The sequence below is a fragment of the Panulirus ornatus genome, chromosome 52 (genome assembly GCF_036320965.1).
Source record: "Panulirus ornatus isolate Po-2019 chromosome 52, ASM3632096v1, whole genome shotgun sequence".
Taxonomy (NCBI): domain Eukaryota; kingdom Metazoa; phylum Arthropoda; class Malacostraca; order Decapoda; family Palinuridae; genus Panulirus; species Panulirus ornatus.
Window position 1 is genome coordinate 20459712 of NC_092275.1, and position 22571 is coordinate 20482282.

General features: G+C 45.9%; 1 protein-coding gene and 1 long non-coding RNA gene across 3 annotated transcripts in view; one reads left to right on the forward strand and one right to left on the reverse strand.

Annotated features, from left to right (window-relative positions):
• The window catches only part of LOC139765130 (uncharacterized), a 399762-nt gene that overhangs the window by 258987 nt on the left and 118204 nt on the right, over positions 1-22571 (forward strand). Inside the window, exon 3 of the long non-coding RNA XR_011716583.1 lies at positions 1693-1814. This is a non-coding gene — a long non-coding RNA (uncharacterized lncRNA). The remainder of the gene's footprint in view (positions 1-1692; positions 1815-22571) is intronic.
• LOC139765129 (uncharacterized) overlaps positions 1-22571 on the reverse strand; it is a 630861-nt gene that overhangs the window by 250528 nt on the left and 357762 nt on the right. The window lies entirely within an intron of this gene.

The following is a 22571-nucleotide window of genomic DNA, read 5'->3' on the forward strand; positions in this document are numbered from 1 at the left end:
TCACTGTATCACAGCGAAGGGTCACTACATCACAGGGAAGGGTCACTGTATCACAGCGAAGGGGTCACTGTATCACAGCGAAGGGGCCACTGCATCACAGGGGAGGGGGTCAGAGGGTCACTGCATCACAGCGAAGGGGTCACTGTATCACAGCGAAGGACCACTGTATCACAGCGAAGGGTCACTGTATCACAGGGGAGGATCGCTGTATCACAGCAAAGGGGTCAACACTACATCCTACCTCTGAGGGGAGAGGAGCAGCACCAAGCTGTGTGTACTGACATGGTGGCGACCAAGGCCATTTGTCAGGCCTGAGGGAAAGGGTTCTGGTCGTGCGGCGAGGTTGGGGAGAGAGAGAGAGAGAGAGAGAGAGAGAGAGAGAGAGAGAGAGAGAGAGAGAGAGAGAGAGAGGGAGGGAGAGAGAGAGAATTTAAAGCGTGTGGGAGGATGGAAGAGGTGAGGGAAAGAGAGAGTACATGAGGTAGGAACGAAGGGTTGGTTGGGAGTATGACATAAGCCACGGGGGAAGCAGATTGCCCTGGGAGAGGGACATGGGAGTGCAATATGGCTATGGGGAGGGGGGAAGAGGCGGATGTGAATAGAAGAGGAGAGGGATTTGACACAGGAGGCAGAGATCAATGAGGAGCAGTGGAGAGAGGGGGAAAGAAAGAGAGGTGTGGGTGTGTGGTGTGTGTGTGTGTGTGTGTGTGTGTGTGGTGTGTGTGTGTGTGTGTGTGTGTGTGGTGTGTGTGTGTGTGTGTGTGTGTGTGGTGTGTGTGTGTGTGTGTGTGTGTGTGTGTGTGTATTTGAGGCACAGAAAAGAGGGAAAGGAGGTAGAGAGTAGAGAAGAGGGAATGAAATGAGAAAGTGAGACAAGGGTGGAAGGGAGAAGGATCAGTTGTGAGATAGTGATGATACTAGACAGAGGAGACAAGGACGATGCATCATGCCTCTGTAATGGATTACACTTGGTTGTAAAACAGAGTTCAAGATTAAATAAAGGAACGGAGATCTCTATGATCCGCTTAATGTTTATTGGGGAGCGAATGGTTTCGCATGCCTCAATTCTCATCACGTCGCAGAGGGGATTTCTCTAAATCATTTTGACTCTGAGCAAAATTGGGAAGGAGAAACACATGGGAATGAAAGATAACAACTCTTTCACTGAGATGAAAATGAGGCAAATGAGAGGGAAGTCCAAGAAGCAGACAGCCCTGTGGTTTAAGACGTCCTCCATCTTTTGGCTTCGGTAGATCTAATTGAAATATAGGTCTTGCAGCCGGCAATATCAAGTCCTAGAAACTACCTCGTGAAGAGCCTCCTGGAGGTGTTATGAAAGTCTGGACATTGGGCACTTCCTGAGAAGACTTGTACCACTGTGAGTCACATATAACCATCTCTTTGTCAAGGCTGAGTCCACCAACCTCAGCAAAGTTCTCGACTTTGCCGAGGTCCAACATGCAAAGAAGTAATCAGTGAATATCAAATCTTTATTCTTCGTATCTTTCAAACATAAATCTAAAATATCTAGGAATGTAATTTTCTGGAGTTTATTTGTTCTAGGGTAAATGTGCGTAAGAGCTTATGACCTCACGTGTCTTATATGAGTATCTGAGGTGAAACATTTTTCTGTCATCTTCCTTAATTGTCTTTGCGTCTCTCAGTACCAATTTTATCTTTCTTCTTTTACAGAACGATGGTTGTCAGAGTACTGCTATTATTGTCACGTAACCATTGAAGAGGTTTCAGTGACTGCATACTACGAGCAGAAATAGATCATCTTTAACTTAGGGAGATCCAAGACCACTCAAAAGGTATTCCACATTAGTTTAATTAGTAATGATCATATGAAAGGTCTGTAAAATTCTTCGGGTCCTATAAGATCATAGGGGTGGTTTCTGGTCTATAGCATTAGGTTACTCTTTATTCCTTGAACCTTTTCATTGGAGTTGGAATCCTGTGTTGGTTTCACATATGTATTTATATCTATTCCTAGAGACACTAACCAGGGTGAAAACGTGGGGTATTTTCATGTAATATCCACGAATCGTACTTCACAATACAAATGATTCAGCCATTTAGTGGAAATCTCTTCCCAGGTACCCAGTCAAAGACATATTTCACCTGTAGAATATATCATGAATATATCATGAATTAACAGTGCTGAACAAGTATACTCAAGTGAAACTGAAAGCTACTTTGTGCTCTTGAAAACGATATCAGCTCCATAGGATCTTCAATCACTGGATTATTTTATAAGAAACTTCGTAAAGAATTCCGTGCTGCTAAGGGCCTTGGGTACACTACATCACCGGGAACTAACATATTGTGATACCAGTCCTGTAGATTAATTGCACTGAGTCTTCTCGAGTCGGTAACTAATTGCTAAATTCTCTCCTTGCGCTCTACAAGAATCGAAATATTCCAGGTAGAGGTGCTGGTTTTTCAAACAGTCATCTAATACCTTTTGTAAGTCAGGTTATTCATAAAAGCATGTTGAAAATGGGGAGCATCAGATAGTATTCCTGCACCACCCTTTATGATTAACACAACCGCACACTCACTGCAACAGAATGCCATCACAACCAGCACAGCCCCCACACAACCAGGACCACAACCATTACAACCACCGCCAGCAACATATTAACAGTCGCTACCACTGGTAAAAAGAAGATACAGCCATCATTAGCGAGAAATCTTGGAGGCTGAAGCAATCCAATACCGTCTCCATCGAGCCTCAGGAACAGATGCAGCAACAGTAGCTGTAGCTGTAGAAGTAACTGAGTGCAACTGAGCAAAACTCCGCATCATAAGCATGCAACAGCACCACCAGCAGCTGCACTACTAGCAACGGCAGCATCAGATGCAAGCTGCAGTGATAGCAAGAGCTAACACATGCCATTGCAGTGATAGCAAGAACTGGACGAGGGTTAACGATGATACCAAGATGCAGCAGCATCAGTGGTTGATGTAGCAACAGCAGCAGCAGCATCCTATGACAGCAGGAACAGCTGAATCAGCTGCAGAGCCAGTCACCGTGAAAATCCTCCGGTAAATAAAGCTGCGTCAAGAGAAGGAGGGAAGCCAAGCATGGTGGGGAAATTTCTCTTTCAGATAGTGTCAAGCTCGCCTGGGTAATTTCCTGCGTGCGGGGAAACGTGTCGAACAAACAACTAGTGTGTGTGTGTGTGTGGTCTAGGCCATCTTGGGAGGGTGGATGTTAAGAGATGGGGGAAGAAAGAGGGTTGTCTGGGAGAGTTTAAGGGTTGTCTGGGAGAGAGTTTGGTCGGGGAGGGATGCCTGGGAGAGTGTCGGTTTTGGGAGGGTTATGGTCTGAAGGAGGAGGAGGAGGAGGAGGCCCCAGATGGGTCTGAGCCTGGCCGAAAACTCCCAATTTCTGATCTTATTCGGTGGAAAGGATGGGCGGGGTGGCAGACGCCGGCGGGAGATGCATCTTATGACTGCTGCAGCCTGCGGTGTATCTCCCATTGCTCGAGGTGATATGTTGGATGAGCATCATCATTTGAGTCGGCTGGTGTTCTTCAAGGATGGAATTTGCACTGGCTTCCACTAGAACGCTGTGGATAAACAGAACGCTCAAAAAAGAGGAGGAAAAAATGATCTAGATTTTCTTCTCAGCCATCGTAGTTCGTGTGATGGACGAGTTCAAAACGCCTTTCGTGGGCTCAAACACGTCGTTTTTCGAAAAAACCTGAAACGAGAAAGAAATTTCGTTGATAGGAAAAAAAAGTTTCTCTCCATAAGACTTTTAAGAAAATATCAAGCAACAGTTCAGGGGCGAAAGTTCAGTCTTTCTGATGAACGCGAATCAGAGTTTATGGCCACAAGGTCTTTAGAAAATCAAGGACATGCTGAGCACAGTGGTTTCTTTCGTAAGAAAAAGTCTTCTTCCTTCCCTCATAATCTGCACATCCCGTTCTTCATATTTGAGCCTAATTTAAGGATCATCCAATACACTAGCGAGGTAGCGCCAGGAACAGTCATGTCTTCTGGAATGATTTGACATCCTTTTTTATATGATAAATGTCCCTAGTCCTTAACCAAACGCATTTCCATTTGTTTTACGCTATTCATTTGTTCCTTCTCATTTTCGCCCTGATCGTTGGCACTCAACACATTTCTTAGCTTAATCTGATCCTGTGATATACATCTTGATGGAGAAGCAGTTGCCCGAATAACTCAACGAAATTTCTATCATTACATCTCCATGGATCTCACTCATCTTCCGTAGTTAAGTGGCAAACACTCCAGGTCAAACGTGAAATAACAGAAAGATATTTTGGACATAGATAAATCCTCTATTCTGTCTTGGAAACTCAACATAGTGAAGCTCGCAAAATCTGCTTCTCAAAAGCTGTTATGATTTTGCATGTGCAGAGGTCTCGTTCCCCTCATTATGGGGTATTGTTCGCATACATAGGGTAGCTCCTCTTCCACCTCTCTCTTAGCCACAGTGGAATCAAAAGCTACTTACCTGGTCAACTCTCCTGCTATCACATCTCTTCAACGACCCCTGTTCCTATACCGTGATGTTGTTTTCCTCTTTCTGTCTTGCAGTTATCTTTTGTGGTATCCCTCTCGTCAGCTGCCTGGGTGTTTCCAAGCCCTAAGGCCTGGATCCTTAGCAAACATCTGGTTGCTATATTACATGCTCTCTGTGGTGATACCAGCCACACGAACATTGACTATTATATCTCTTGTTTTCACCCCAAATTAAAGCTGTGAAACGCTATTCCTTCTTGTATTTCTTCCACTTCTCTCTTTGCCAGATTGAATGCAAGAGCCATCGGCCCTATGAACCCTTCTTATATCATTCCTTTTCCTTCCTAATGATGTTGCTTTTCTCTCTACTATGCAAGTATCACTTCTTTTGCTGCTCGCACGAGTTGTCTCATTGTGTCTCTAGCCCAAAGATCAGGACGCCCCTTCTTTCCTCGTGCAGCAAAGCGACTTCATTGTCGCCAATAGACGAGAAGAAGTCTAGTCTCGTCGAAGAAGTTCTTGTACCAGAAGAGTCCTTCATTACCCTGCTCCTTTTTGGATCGTAGCCTCCTCGAAGCTGCTGGGGCCCAACGAAAAGTGTCCTGGGGGGTTGTATGAATATAAAGATTGAAAACGTTTACCTTACTCAAGATCCCAAACATGGCGGATGGCTTGATGATCATGCACAACGACCAAACACCGTTGATATCAACGCGTTCTGATGCGCTCATACCTGCCTCATCGAGGTAATACAGATCTGCTGAGGAGTGGAGAGCGACAGACAGGTGCAAGGAGGGGAAACTGACAGCCCCTGACGGCCCACTCGTATGATTAAAGGCCAATTTTGATATGAGCGGGGAAGAAAAAGGAGCGGCCATTTCAGAGCAATATCCCTACCCCCAGTGGACATCGCCATCACATCACGGGTTGTCTTGAGGACGGGCCGTCTCAGACCTGACAGAGAGCTGACAGCCGTGACACAAGTCAACGTCGGCTGACGCACGCTGACAAAGGAGGGTCTCATAAAACTTCCTACATAGCACGTCATCGCTGACGCTCACACGTCAATTTAGAGCCATGGCGCATTTCTACGTATTCCACTTATACTTATTGCACAAAAATTGGGGGCGCCCCCAAACCACCACACTTACATCGTTACTTCACTTACTTTTATCGTACGTGACTTGTAATGGGCCAAAACTTTAGCGCAAGGGTTACTTATATCCTTTTCTTTCTGTTTGTTCTTTTCGTCAGTGTGTGCTACATGACAGCCACCATCACTACAACGAAGCGCTATTGTTATAGTCACTCAGCAGCGGAAAGACGGTGAATTATAGGCACTTCTGGTACGTGTGAATATTTGAATAATATGTGAATATTCTTATTTTTATCGTTTGTTTTCTATGTTTACATTACGATGATTATTTCTTTTTTTAACCCATCTAAGTGTCAGAACTTGTTTTTCGAGGGTTGTGTACATATGTGCATGTTTACTTGCGTTTTGATGTATGTCTGTTTCTGGTGTGCAGTTTTGCATACATGTGTTCAATTATTTATTGGTACTGTACGGTAAGGGAGTTCTACACTCGTGGGATAATGTAAGGAGAGGGACTTCTACACTCCTGGGGTGCTGTACGGGGAGAATGTTCTACACCCAAGGGATGCTATACTGAGAGGGAGTTCTACACTCTTGGGGTACTGTATGGGGAGGGAGTTTTACACTCGTGGGGTACTGTATGGGGAGGGAGTTCTACACTCGTGGGGTACTGTATGGGGAGGGAGTTCTACACTCGTGGGGTACTGTATGGGGAGGGAGTTTTACACTCGTGGGGTACTGTATGGGGAGGGAGTTCTACACTCGTGGGGTACTGCACGGGAAAGGAGTTCTACATTCCGAGGGAGGGCCCCATCTCTTGAGCTCATCAACACCACCGTGCAATTCTATTGCAACACTTACTCATCCTGTCATGCACTGTTCGAATGGATCATCTGCCAATATTTCCTGAAACTTCAGGTCACTCCTTTTTCCTCCTTTGTCCTCTCTTTCCCTCCTTAATGTATCCCTTCGAACAGATTAAGTCAGTTTTGCCACTTTAGAAGGTTTAGTCTCCACCATTCCAGGAATATCAAGTATAATTTGATCTTTCCAGTTCATTTTACTTCCAGGTCATTTGCATATGCAGATACTGTTTTCAGGGTGTGTTTTCCTGTGTTGTGTGTGTGATTGCTATCTGTGATTACTAGTTGTGTGTTACGAGGAGTAGGGTTTTTACACTCGCTTTGCCCCGTCTCTCAACCATGTATACCATTTCATAACTCTTACACACACACACACACACACACACACACACACACACACACACACACACACACAAAACACACACACACACCAAACCTAAGCCAGATACCTATTCATCTACCGGACTTGACGGGAGGATAAATACCTTGGTTGGGTGTGGGCCGACTGCCTCGCTCATGGTTCGTAACGCTAAGAACTATACCATGGAGGGCCCGTGTGTGTGTGTGTGTGTGTGTGTGTGTGTGTGTGTGTAATAGAAGGTATGAATATTTGCACTGATTTATTTATCACATTTTTATCCTTCATTCGTCAGCGTTCAGATTTACGCAAGTGCAATGAAATGCATGATCCCCTTTAAGTTTTTAGAAAACGAGAGGCAAATCATTAACGTGATATCCATTTTACGAACAGCGGTGTTGTTATGACAGCACCCCTGTAAACAACACACAGCTTCGATCTGACCTTTTACCATGACCCTCGAGTGAGTTACACCTTGACCTTCTCCCCTCACCCTCTTCCCCTTACCTCATCAGAATTCCTATGGCATCACAATAAAGCTCTTCTCATGGGAGAATACGATGTAAAACACGCCCTTCTACTCAAACCCATATTTCTTTTCCTTCTCTTCCTCCCTTGCTAACCCGTCTACGTCTAGGAGTTGAAGGATACTATCAGGTCTGTTGTGATCAATCCTTCTCATGCACGCGCATGTATCTAATGACCTCCTGTGTGAGGACACTACTGCATGTGGTTCTTCGTAATGAGATGTCAATACTGATGGGTCAGTTGTGACCTCTAGTGTGTGAGGACAGCACTGCAAGATGCCTCCTCATAATGAGAGATCACAGATGGTTCCTCATCATGAGAGATCAGTACTGTGCATAGTTCTTTATTATGAGAGACTGAGACGAGTGGGGTCATCATTTTAGGTCACTACTACAGACAGTTCCTGATAATGAAAGGTCAACACTGTGGTCAGCACAGGTCTTGGATGTGTCCAGATTTGGTCATTTATGTTGATGCTTTTTGTTTACGATGTTCGATTGGTGGCGTTTGGTAGGTGATGCCATGTGTTCAGCTCGGGTCAATGTGTGCAATGTCCAGCACTCGGCTCTGCTGTGTCTTGTGTCTGGTTCGAAACGTTTGGCATCCGATGTCAGAAATGTGGCGTTGTGGTGTGTGATCTGGTGTACGGTGTCTATAAACGTTTGACATCCGATGTTTGAAATGTGGCGTTGTGGTGTGTGATCTGGAATGCGGTGTTTATAAACGTTTTACATCCGATGTTTGAAATGTGGCGTTGTGGTGCACTGTGATCTGGAGTGCGGTGTCTATAAACGTTTGACATCCGATGTTTGAAATGTGGCGTTGTGGTGCACTGTGATCTTTGGTGTGTGGTGTCGAGTGGTGTCTACTCTTAGGTGTTGGGCCTCTGATGCTCGATGCCTGGTGTAGAACATGTAGCGCCTCGTCTCTCCTGTAGTGTGTGCGGTGCCCAGCGTTGGCATATGCTGTGTCTACTATCTTGCGTCCGGTTCTCGAAGTCCGGTTTCCCGTTTCCTGTATCGTGTGTTCGATGTTCTGTTAGTGACGTTTGGTGTCTGGTATCTAGTGTACGCTAATTGGTATCCAGTGTACTGGTGTACCACGATTACACTTTCATCCCGAAATAAGACAACGTGCATCCCGGAAAACCTATATTCGTTGACATAGTCTGTGCCAACTGCACACACACACCCACACACACACACACACACACACACATGCGTGCGCGTTCGGATGAAGCGTTCAAGTGTTGAGCCGCAAGGTGGTGCGTGCATACGTGCAACATCAGTGAGTTCTAAGAGAACGCACAGCATCTCGGTACAGCGCTTAAGGACACTTCTAGAGAGCCCCGCGCAGCTACGCATGCATATTGAACGAGGCCACGAAGACCCAACTCTTCTAATTCGGTTAATTTCTAGACGCATTCTGGTATTTCTTAAAAGAGGAAAGAATAACAACAGCAGAAAATTATCCAGACTAAAAGAACTTCAACTGCTACAACAGGAGAGTAGCGTAAATGAAAGTGGGATGTTAGAATGTCTCAAAAACGCTCATCAAGAGAGAGAGAGAGAGAGAGAGAGAGAGAGAGAGAGAGAGAGAGAGAGAGAGTCAGGCTCGAGCTTTCTTCCCGGCCGTCAAAGATTCACGCATATGGAATTATTCCCACGCATTTCTGCTGAGAGATTTACAAGCGGAGGGTAAAAAAAAAAAGAGAAGAAAAAAGATATTCTCTGGTAGCAGGGCTCCTTAAGAGAATTATAACTTAGGGAGCCACGGAATTGAGAATATTGGCTTCGAGACGCAGTTCCACCGATATTCGGGTAGATCGTTTCATTAATCACGAATACTTCCTGAAGAGCACAAGAAGCTGGTGATTAATCTCTCAGCAAACGTATGTGAGGGGTTCATACTCAGGGCCATACAGCATCTAATGGGCCATATAAGAACGAAGATTCTTAATATTCGTACGATTGTCCACGATTCTCGATATTCGTAAGATTGTCCAAGATTCCTTAACGCTCGTTCATCAATTGTCAGAGAAAATAACTGCTAACATGTCCATGTAGCTCTTAGGAGTGGGAGACGGAAATGGAAAATATTATTAAAGTTACCCGTAAGTAACTGTTGAAGCTGATCACAAACTTACAGTCACTTAGTGGAGAAGTCTCACGTTTTCTGTGATATGAACGGGTTGGGGGTCTAAGGCATCAAAGGATTACTTTCACAAGTTGCAGGTCATCCTCTAAGTATTGAGGGGGACTAAGGCATCTGAGGGCTACTCTCAAAGACTCACGATTCATTGCTCAGAATCATATTCTTTTTGAATCTCATAATTGAATAAGAGATTTATAATTCTTGTAATAACGGGTCACAGACAGCATATCCGCTCAGAAACCCATAATGTTTGTAGGAGACTCAGATAATTATTTGAGCTGATCACAGAGTCTCAGAATGTTGCTGAAAATGGTACTCGTTTTCTTCTGCTTGTGAACGCACGTTCAGTATCGCCACAGACTTTCAATTTGTTGTTTCAGTCATATTTGCCATAGACTCTCGTATGATTAACCCAGGGTAACCACAGATTAAACAAAGCTCGAATTGCGTCATCAATCTCTCGGGGGATTAAGGGTAAAACCACTGAGGGTAAAGCCATTAACCGAATTTACGTCCCTCCGTAAAAGGCCAAGATCTTTTCCTCCCTTTTTGTCGTCTGTAAAAGGCGGCTAAGTTCTTTTCCTTTCTTTTTGTCGTCCATAAAAGGCCAAGATCTTTTCCTCCCTTTTTGTCGTCTGTAAAAGGCTAAGTTCTTTTCCTTTCGTTTTGTCGTTCATAAAAGGTCAAGATCTTTTCCTCCCTTTTTGTCGTCTGTAAAAGGCTAAGTTCTTTTCCTTTCTTTTTGTCGTCCATAAAAGGTCAAGATCTTTTCCTCCCTTTTTGTCGTCTGTAAAAGGCTATGTTCTTTTCCTTTCTTTTTGTCGTCCATAAAAGGTCAAACTCTTTTCCTCTTTCTATCTCGTTTGTAAAGGGCCAAGTTCTTTTCCCTCTCTATTTTGTCGTCTGTAAAAGGCCAAGATCTTGCCAGGCAAACACTTGATCATGTACTTGATTAAATGCATTTTTCTAGATATATGTTAGCCTCTTGCCTGTCTCGGATAACTATGATCGTCATCAACTGGTCATCAATGATCAACATCTCGCTTAGGATTCTGGTACGCCCCGGAGGCGAGAGAATGAGTCTCTGAGTCTCTCTGTCGCAACCGCTCGAAACGTTGCTCACAACTCAATTTGCCGGAGATTGATAATAGGAGACGGGACGGTTGATGATAGGAGACGGGACGGTTTGATGAGAGGAGACGGGACGGTTGATGATAGGAGACGGGACGGTTTGATGAGAGGAGACGGGATGGTTGATGATAGGAGACGGGACGGTTTGATGAGAGGAGACGGGACGGTTTGATGATAGGAGACGGGACGGTTGAAGAGAGGAGACGGGACGGTCTGATGATATGAGACGGGATGGTTTGATGATAGGAGACGGGACGGTTTGATGATAGGAGACGGGACGGTTTGATGAGAGGAGACGGGACGGTTTGATGATAGGAGACGGGACAGTTGATGATAGGAGACGGGACGGTTTGATGATAGGAGACGGGACGGTTTGATGATAGGAGACGGGACGGTTTGATGATAGGAGACGGGACGGTTTGATGATAGGAGACGGGACGGTTGAAGAGAGGAGACGGGACGGTTTGATGATAGGAGACGGGACGGTTTGATGATAGGAGACGGGACGGTTTGATGATAGGAGACGGGACGGTTTGATGATAGGAGACGGGACGGTTTGATGATAGGAGACGGGACGGTTTGATGATAGGAGACGGGACGGTTGATGATAGGAGACGGGACGGTCTGATGATATGAGACGGGACGGTTGAAGAGAGGAGACGGGACGTTTGATGATAGGAGACGGACGGTTTGATGATAGGAGACGGGACGGTCTGATGATATGAGACGGGACGGTTGAAGAGAGGAGACGGGACGTTGATGATAGGAGACGGGACGGTCTGATGATATGAGACGGGACGGTTGAAGAGAGGAGACGGGACGGTTGAAGAGAGGAGACGGGACGTTTGATGATAGGAGACGGGACGTTTGATGATAGGAACGGGACGGTTTGATGATAGGAGACGGGACGGTTGATGATAGGAGACGGGACGGTTTGATGAGAGGAGACGGGACGGTCTGATGATATGAGACGGGACGGTTGATGATAGGAGACGGGAACGGTTTGATGATAGGAGACGGGAACGGTTTGATGATAGGAACGGGACGGTTTGATGATAGGAGACGGGAACGGTTTGATGATAGGAGACGGGACAGTTGATGATAGGAGACGGACGGTTTGATGATAGAGACGGGACGGTTGAAGAGAGGAGACGGGACGGTCTGATGATATGAGACGGGACGGTTTGATGATAGAGACGGGACGGTTTGATGATAGGAACGGGACGGTTTGATGATAGGAACGGGACGGTTTGATGATAGGAGACGGGACGTTTGATGATAGGAGACGGACGGTTGATGATAGGAGACGGACGGTTTGATGATAGGAGACGGGACGTTTGATGATAGGAGACGGGACGTTTGATGATAGGAGACGGGACGGTCTGATGATATGAGACGGGACGGTTGAAGAGAGGAGACGGGACGGTTTGATGAGAGGAGACGGACGGTTTGATGATAGAGACGGGACGGTTGAAGAGAGGAGACGGGACGGTTGAAGAGAGGAGACGGGACGGTTGAAGAGAGGAGACGGGACGGTTGAAGAGAGGAGACGGGACGGTTTGATGAGAGGAGACGGGAACGGTTTGATGATAGGAGACGGACGGTTGATGATAGGAACGGGACGGTTTGATGATAGGAGACGGGACGGTTGAAGAGAGGAGACGGGACGTTTGATGATAGGAGACGGGAACGGTTTGATGATAGAGACGGGACGGTTGATGATAGGAGACGGGACGTTTGATGATAGGAGACGGACGGTTGATGATAGGAGACGGGACGTTTGATGATAGGAGACGGGACGGTTGATGATAGGAGACGGGACAGTTGATGATAGGAGACGGGACGTTTGATGATAGGAGACGGGACGTTGATGATAGGAGACGGACGGTTTGATGATAGGAGACGGGACGGTTGATGATAGGAGACGGACGGTTTGATGAGAGGAGACGGACGGTTGATGATAGGAGACGGGACGGTCTGATGATATGAGACGGGACGGTTGATGATAGGAGACGGGACGTTTGATGATAGGAGACGGGAACGGTTTGATGATAGGAGACGGGAACGGTTTGATGATAGAGACGGGACGGTTTGATGATAGGAGAACGGGACGGTTTTGATGAAGGAGACGGGACGTTTGATGATAGGAGACGGACGGTTTGATGATAGGAACGGGACGGTTTGATGATAGGAACGGGACGGTTTGATGAGAGGAGACGGGACGGTCTGATGATATGAGACGGGACGGTTGATGATAGGAACGGGACGGTTTGATGATAGGAGAACGGGACGGTTTGATGAGAGGAGACGGACGGTTTGATGAGAGGAGACGGACGGTTGATGATAGGAGACGGGAACGGTTTGATGATAGGAACGGGACGGTTTGATGAGAGGAGACGGGACGGTTGAAGAGAGGAGACGGGACGTTTGATGATAGGAACGGGACGGTTTGATGAGAGGAGACGGGACGGTTGAAGAGAGGAGACGGGACGGTTGAAGAGAGGAGACGGGACGTTGATGATAGGAGACGGACGGTTTGATGATAGGAACGGGACGGTTTTGATGAAGGAGACGGGACGGTCTGATGATATGAGACGGGACGGTTGAAGAGAGGAGACGGGACGGTTGAAGAGAGGAGACGGGACGTTTGATGATAGGAGAACGGGACGGTTTTGATGAAGGAGACGGGACGGTTGATGATAGGAACGGGACGGTTTGATGAGAGGAGACGGACGGTTTGATGAGAGGAGACGGACGGTTGATGATAGGAACGGGACGGTTTGATGATAGGAGACGGGACGTTTGATGATAGGAGACGGGACGGTTTGATGATAGGAACGGGACGGTTTGATGAGAGGAGACGGACGGTTTGATGATAGAGACGGGACGGTTTGATGATAGAGACGGGACGGTTGATGATAGGAACGGGACGGTTTGATGATAGAGACGGGACGGTTGATGATAGGAGACGGGACGGTCTGATGATATGAGACGGGACGGTTGATGATAGGAACGGGACGGTTTGATGATAGGAACGGGACGGTTTGAAGATAGGAGACGGGACGTTTGATGATAGGAGAACGGGACGGTTTGATGATAGAGACGGGACGGTTTGATGATAGAGACGGGACGGTTTGATGATAGGAACGGGACGGTTTGATGATAGAGACGGGACGGTTGATGATAGGAGACGGGAACGGTTTGATGATAGGAACGGGACGGTTTGATGATAGGAGACGGGAACGGTTTGATGATAGGAGACGGGACGTTTGATGATAGGAGACGGACGGTTGATGATAGGAACGGGACGGTTTTGATGAAGGAGACGGGACGGTCTGATGATATGAGACGGGACGGTTGAAGAGAGGAGACGGGACGTTGATGATAGGAGACGGGACGGTCTGATGATATGAGACGGGACGGTTGAAGAGAGGAGACGGGACGGTCTGATGATATGAGACGGGACGGTTGATGATAGGAACGGGACGGTTTTGATGAAGGAGACGGGACGGTTGATGATAGGAGACGGGACGTTGATGATAGGAGACGGGACGTTGATGATAGAGAGAGAGAGAGAGAGAGAGAGAGAGAGATCTTGGGGGAGCCCCCAGTCACAAGACAGTAGCGAACAGTATCAACATTGGCTTAGACGGAAGACCCAATTCGAGGGTGTGCAGCCAACCATCAGTTTTGATGGCGATGCAGGTAGCAGATGGCCAGCAGGCCCCTTGTTTCCTCCACCACCAGTGTTCCGTAAAAGGAACCACGCCCTGGACCGTTGCATAGCCCATTCGCCTCTCGAAGTTTTCTACGAGTACATGAAACAGGGTTCCTTTGTCCGTGGGTGTGACAAGTGGGATGCACCACAGTTCGATACGGCAGAGCATATTCCCTACAGAGAGGGTAGCAACTAGGGAGTAGATGGGAGGGATATGATCCACCAGATAGAGAGTGAGGTTCATACATTCCACAGACACTGTAGAGGGAAGTCCCTCACTCCACAGAGGTGGTGGGAGATCATACACTCCAGATGGGTTGTAGATGTGGTTCTTCACTCCAAAGGGGTAAGCATGAGTCATTCATTCTGGGGCATAAAGGCTATACACTACAGACGGGATGAATCGGGTGTTATACATTCCAGATGAAGTGGAGCAATATTTATCATACTCCTGACGGAGTTTGCCATGGGTCATAAACCCCGAGGAGTAATGTAGCACCAGACATAACTTCCAGATTGGGTGTTGAGTAGGTCATACAAATGAGATCATTCATGTCCTGCTGTGGGGTCCAATCACTGGGAAAACATCATGTAGGCGAGGCCATAGATGAAGTATGAGAAGAGTCAGAGGCATAAAGATGTAAAGGGAGAAGAGGAAGAAAATAATTTCAGAGTTGAGAAAAGTGGAAAGCCTGCCTTTTATAAAGGGATGGGTCGGCATCTGTGGGGAAAGACTTGGGAAGGCAGAGTTGCAAAGATAAGCGGCGTAAAGAAAGAAACACATATCCCAGCGGTTCTCCCCGAAGTCGGCAAAAGCGACGCGCTATTCATATGACACACAGTGACTTACTGAATATCACTTGGTGTCTATCTGAAGACGAAGGCACACAAGCAACATGTCCTCGAGAGCAGAAAGGAAAGTTACAGCTTAATAAAAGTGATACGAACTAAGACTGTAGTGTAAGGCGAATGATTAAAGTTTGACATCAGAGTGGCAAAGTTCATACGTCAGATTGCATGAGGCGATACTTTGAAGAAAGTATTGAGAGTTAAGACGCCTTTACACGAGGGGACGATTGTTCAAATAGGGTGTATCATGGGTTCAAATGCTTTAGACTGGCTGCAACTTGGACCATCATCCTCCCTTAAAGAGAGTGTTGCGTGGATCACATACAACACACGTAACACGTAGTCAAACATTCATTACTAGAGTGTTGCTCTATAGTCATGCTCTATAATCATGCAGTAGGAATGATGCAACCCAGATACAACACAAGATGACGGGGTTATGCTCTGTGAATCACTGAGTGAAGCTTCGGAAGTATGTGTTTTGCTTTCATGTACAGATAACTGGTTCTCTTAAATGGTTCACATCAGTTCAGTTATAGAGTTACGAACGTTGTGATTCAGGTAATCAAATGAATGTTACATCTGCCATGCTCACGGGTGAGGAATTTGTGTGCTTCGTTTAACTCGTTCATTTGACGAAGAAGTTAAATTCCGGGTATCGAACAGAACTCAATCAGCGTTCCAGTGTTGGATCAGCGTGAAGCTGAAAACACCATAGGTGTTCAGGATGCTATGATACAGGCGACTGAAGCAGCTGAACTATGAAGTCAACTCCAGCTTGATCACTGATTGAACTTCATCAAGCTGTTGAGTGATGAGGGTGTCTGATGAAAGTACTGGCTGATGAAATGAAGCGATGCGATCGAGTTACTATGGAACTTCCCAAAGAAGCAGTCGCTAGATTTACCAATTGATGCAGCTAACCGAAGCTATTTGACTGATGGGGATAACTGATCAGCTAAGTGCAGATCTTGATCGATGGTAATATGAATCTACTGACCGAAGGAACAGAGTGATATTCACTGACTTAAGCGTAACTTTCTAATTACGCTAATGAAGGTGATTATGAATGCAACTGAGTGTAATTAGCGGATAATGCAGTTGGACAAAGCTGCTCATGCAAATGACTTGCAGCTGTTAGCTGCCGCTAACATGTAGAATACCTGAAATATGCAACTGAACGAAGCTGTAGATTGATGTAACAAGCTAATCCGCCTAATTGATTCAACTACGCGAAGGGGATCAATTGATTATCCACAGCGAAGTTGTTCGCTGAGGCCACGGAGTAATGCTTTCGATTCATCTTCCCCTGGATGGTTCACAGGAGACGTGATCAACATATTCGTCATCCCACTAATCCGATCTAATTCACACGAATGACTGTATTAGCTTACACAACTGACTGGTGAGTGGGATGAAGACTTAACACCAGTCAGTTAATCCGTCAGGACAGCAGTGCTCACTAAAGGAACGCATTGCCGGATACCAGGTCGACTGGTGTGGTTGACGAGTGATTTGAACTGAGGCTGGGCGAGTTGGCAGCCACTACGCCGTTGAGGCCACAGTCGCCAAAGGACGAGGCTGAGCGTCACCACATAGCTCATGTAGGCATTTGTTGTCTCCACCCCAGTTATCAGGAGCAAGTCTCCGCCAGTCGCCTGGCGGGCCTACAGCTCCAGCTGGAAACCGTGTGTGTGTGTGTGTGTGTGTGTGTGTGGTTCTCCAGTGAAGCGAACTGAGGAGGTATTTCCCCCGTTGTATACCCTAGGGTGAAGGGCCACCCGTCCCTCCCGGTCTCCATCGTGAGTCGGTGTTCAGGGACCATGAAGATAGCGAAGGCACGTATCAGTAACCTGAGGGTTAACCTGGGAGGGGAGGCGAGGTCTGAGGTCCCCAGGTTAATCAAGAGACACAGGTGCACTAGGCGGAGGCCTGAGCCACCATTAAGAGAGTGCGGGAAGTGAGATGCCTACTGTGTATTGCCTGTCTTTCGCCTTGTTTAGTCGTTCATAAAGCCATGGTTTGGAAGACCTGGTTACAATGTGTTTTTCTGTAAAGTCTATTCAGATATAGGATTCTGTAATTCAATTTGTTTTGAAAGATTGTAAACACAAGGTTATTTGTATAAGAATCTACGAATACAAGATTATGGGAAGACGAACACCTACATACACACACACACACACACACACACACACACACACACATTTCATGTGTGGCGGGTTGGCGACGGGAATGAATAAAGGCAGCAGGTATGAGTTATATACATGTGTATATATGTATATGTCTGTGTATATATGTATATGTATATGTTGAGAGGTATAGGTATGTATGTGTGCGTGTGTGGACGTGTATGTACATACATGTGTATGTGGGTGGGTTGGGTCATTCTTTCGTCTGTTTCCTTGCGCTACCTTGCTAACTCGGGAGACAGCGACAAAGTATAAAAAAAGAATATAGATAGATAGATAAATAGACAGATAGAAACTTACAAACCTTTAGTCTGTTGGTCTCTTGTGTGAGTTACTTTGTTCCTATTCAGTCTAGTAAATAGACTCAAAAAGGTGAAACAAATATGTTTTGGGAACATGTATTTGGCAAGAGTTCTGCTCCATGTAGCCCTTTTTCTTTAGCACATCCTCAGGTGAGCAGATGCAACTTTTTAGACCTTCGGGCTTGGGAATAGGTGCTGGAACCCGTTACGTTTGTAGCAAAAGGAGTTAAGATCCATTTTTGATGAAGCAGTATTCGGGATACGCCATGTGTGTGGGAGGAAGACCCGGGACTCATAAGAAGTGTGGGAGCAACAGCTGGGATGTTTCAAGAATATGGGATCAGGTTTGGGGAACTTTCAGGTGTGTGGGATACTGGGATCTCTTGTACAAGTAAGATAGTGCTGAATTATCTCATGTGTGGGATATGGTGCTGGGATCGCTCACGTATGCGGGGTTAAATGCTGGGATCTCTCATGTGTGGAAATAGTTGCTGGGATCTATCACGTGTGTGGGGATAGACGCTTTTATATTGTGTGTGTGGGAATAGATGCTGGGACCTTTCAGGTGTGTGGGACCAGGTACTGGAATATCTCTTGTGTGGGTGTGTTGGGATCTTTCCTGTCTGTGGGATCAGGTGCTGGAACCTCACAATGTGTGGGATCTCAAACCATGACAGTGTAGAGGGAGTTGCTGAGACGCATCAGGTGTGTGAGCGCAAGAGTTGTAACATAACTTGTGTGTGTGTGTGTGTGTGTGTGTGTGTGTGGGTGGGTGGGTGTTTGAGTGTTGTCACCAGCTAGGCACGTTACCTGGAGGTACCTTTACTACCATCACCCTTAATCCAGTCCTCTTCCCTTGCCTACCTTCCCTTCCCTCACAGTGGTTGCTGCCCACCCTCTGCAGAATCTCCAATCGCTCCTCCCTAGGCTCACTGCTCGTGGCAAAATTGAGCAATTTCTACAGTTGAACGGGTTAGGCATATTGCAAAACAGAGGAGGGTATGTAGGACACAAACCCTCAGAATGACAGAAGACTACATGTTGCATGAGAACACATGCACTCATATCAGATCTCCGGTAGCAGTGGGAGAACACATGTCTCTCCTCCGCAGGCACAAATGACTGCAGTTCATCCCCTTCTCTCTCATTCCATTCCACTTAGTGAGTGGCGAACATAGAGGGAGAGAGAAAGAGATAGATAGAGAGAGAATCTGCCACCACTTTAATGTTCTTACGAACACTTGATGCATTTTCAACATCTCTCCCACTAGTCATATATGCACGAGAAGGGAGTGTCCTCATTGCAGTACACACGATACTTGATGGCTTGTATACACAAGGCAGCATAAGATACAAAGAGCGTATACAGGAGCGGCGTATCTCCTCACAGCCAAATACCACACCTGGTACTCTCTAGGTCCCTGACCTTAGAATTCCTTATGCTAATTGGTAGCGCTTTTTGCCTGGTTGATGTGTAGGGTGTTTCCCTTAAGACCACTCTGTAAAGGGGGCACCCCAAAGGGAGTTATGAACAACCTGCATCAAATCCTGCTCAGGACGTGACTCGTCTACAAATTGGGTGATCCAACCAGCTCTACTTTCAGTAAAGTGGGAAACCGTTACTTGAAAACGTGTCATGTTGAAACGTTTTTTTTTTTCCGCTTATTAAGGAAAAAGGTTGGGTTAATAGTGTGGTATATGATATAAATATATATATATATATATATATATATATATATATATATATATATATATATATATATATATATATTGTTCACCATGCAGTACCTATACACCAGTCACTTCTACTGACACTGCCTCTCGACCTGGTTCATTCTCCACCCATTTTTTGCTCTCGTTCTTATCCTAGAATCCAGCCTCTCCCCTGCAGAGAACCAGCTGCCAATTTATCTCCTCTCTTAAACCTAAATGTTCTAGGTTGCCTCTACTCTACATTATCGTATCTCTGTATGTAATTTCTATCATCATTTCTATCCCAAGAAAAGTGCTTGTGCGCACTACTTCGAGTAAAATACACCCATGGCTCGTTATGTGAATCTTGAGTCTCCCAGCTCTGAAGTCATCTGGTTCAGAATTTCTCTATCCTCTGTAGCTTGGCTTTTATATTCCCCCACTTTCTTCCGGCTATGTAAAATTCTTTGACTATTTCATCTCCTGCCAGGAAGCGTTTCTTTCTTCACATTCACATAAAGGGGATCTTTCTGTACACCATAAGATTGGCTGGGCTCTACTAAGGATGACCCTGGGAAAGTTAAGGCATTTTTCCCCCCCTCTGTAATGACCTAGAGGAAATAAGTGAATACTAACACTATAATTTCCTACGCTTTTGGCGCCTCTGACCACAACATTGCCCCTATCACTTCCAGCAGGACACCTGCAGCCCCAATATCCTCTTCAAAATTCTAACGCTTTCGGTCAGTGCGTCGGCTCTATACTGACCCTTCCTTGGACCAGTACTGCACCCTCGGCTGCGATGACCTCCAGCTGTTCTGAACGCATAACAGAGGTCGTTTCGGCTGGAATGGATTCTCCTTCCGTCATTACCCTTCTGCCATAACTTGTGATTGATTGATCTTGCTCTGAGGCCTGCCTCGTCAGCGATATCACATCGGGCTATGAAACCCCTACTTTCCTTTGCATTTCGTTCCGCTTTTATTTCTGTTCGGAATCATTAGAAAGCTGTTATTCGTAGCGTGAAGCATACCTGCACAGAAAGAAAGCGTGCTAATCTGATTTCTTCTACTGATAAATGTTTCTGGTCTTCAAATAAAGGCCCTTTCTGTAACCATTATAATTCAATCTGTCTTCTTTGTTTTTCCGACCTAAACAATCTATACGTATCTTCTCTACTTATAAAGCCACTCTTCTCGGTAACTTGATCTCTTCTGACTCTAATTTCGACGATTGCCCATCTAGTCGTCCTCCTGCTCCTCCTTCCACTGAAGAACCTGTTCTCTCTTTCCAATAATGTCCTTGCGCGGTCATCCAAGCTCTCCTCCAGCTTCGTGTGGACATGAGCTATGGTCTGGATGACATCCCTCCTCAAGCCCCATAGGAGAGCGCCTCAGAGCCCTACTCCGACCACTGCCCTCCTAATTCGTCTCTATTCAAAACAAACTTTTTTCTTCTTCGTGGAAGCTTGCCTTTGTGCAGCCCAACCCCAAAGAAAGGAGACCGTTGTAATTCGCTTCAGTATCACCCCCCATCACTCTCACCTCTGGGAAAACGACTTCCCTTCCCCTCCTTTGACATAATGGTCACAACTCCAGCCATAGATAGGGTTTACTGTGGGGGTCGACAGAAAGAAAATCGAGGAGAGTGAGTGAGAATCTATCATGCTTTTGTATATCTATCGTCAACCAACAACCAATGCTTTGGGGTATAATAATAGATACGCTTCATGACTTAGCCCAAATATTCCTCGATGTTCATAGTAAATTCAGTCACCAGTGATAACTTGCCACCGATCTGATGTCAGTCATCATGCATCACTGTCAAGCCACACCACCATCATGCATCATAATCCTCATGGCGATTCACTTTATCACCTCTAATTATTTTGGATATATTTCATCCCTCGATCCGGCTGGCCATTACCCTCTGTTATGGCAGCACATATCAAAGTCGGCAGATACTCTATATATAGAAATGACCAAAGTCGTTCCATAGGTGCAGTATTATCCTAAACCAGATGAGTCTTGACGCAAACAAACGTTTAGGCAAAAACAGGTATTTAGGATTCATTTATCGGCTGTTTCTTTACCCAACAAACATGAGTAGTATGGCTAGAAACCTTCGCCTGTGCCAATCATAACAAAAAGTGCCACTTCTTCTTCTTCTTATAATTATTATTATTATTATTATTATTATTATTATTATTATTATTATTATCATTTGTATTATTATTATCATTATTATTATTATTAATATTTTTATCATTATCATTATTATTATCATTGTATCTCAACCCTTCACTTCATAAGGCTCTTTCAAACACAGATCAGCAGCGCACATCAAAGAGTTTCTTTTTTCTTCGTATCGTTGTGTCACAACTCGACGGTTCTGGGCAGAATTTGATATGGGACTATACCTGCGACTTGGCCTGTTGAGGTGACGCTTAGGCAGGAAAGACCTTATTGACAGCCTTGCCAGGCGAGATCATGATCAGTACCTGCAACCAAGCCTAGCCAGATCACATTCAGGCAGGGAGGAGAGTCTCTGCTGCAGCCTAGCATGAAATCATGATACACAAGCGAAGAGGCCAATACCTACGGCCTAGCTTGGCAATGTGACGCTCAGGCAGGGAGGACAGTACCTGCAGCCTAGCCTGGTAATGTGATGCTCAGGCAGGGAGGACAGTACCTGCAGCCTAGCCTGGTAATGTGATGCTCAGGCAGGGAGGACAGTACCTGCAGCCTAGCCTGGTAATGTGATGCTCAGGCAGGGAGGACAGTACCTGCAGCCTAGCCTGGTAATGTGATGCTCAGGCAGGAGGACAGTACCTGCAGCCTAGCCTGGTAACGTGATGATGAGGCAGGAAGGACAGTACCTACGTGCAGTTTTCGATTCACTTCTCAGAGTTTCATTCCCCCACCCCTCAACTTTCCCGTATTTTCGCCGTCTCTCTTAAATATCCCCAGCGAAATCACTTCTCTTACCTTGCCAGTTTCTCTCAACTCCAGGTGTTCTCTCCCCGAATCTTATCTTCTGCATTCCTCGATGATAAGCATCCCACTTCACTAAGTTTCTGACAATTCACTTACCCTCTCCAACTTTGCTAAGTTTCTCTGAATTCACTTATCCTCTCCAACGTCATTAAATCTTCTGCACAGTCATGAAAGTTTCGTATTTCTCAA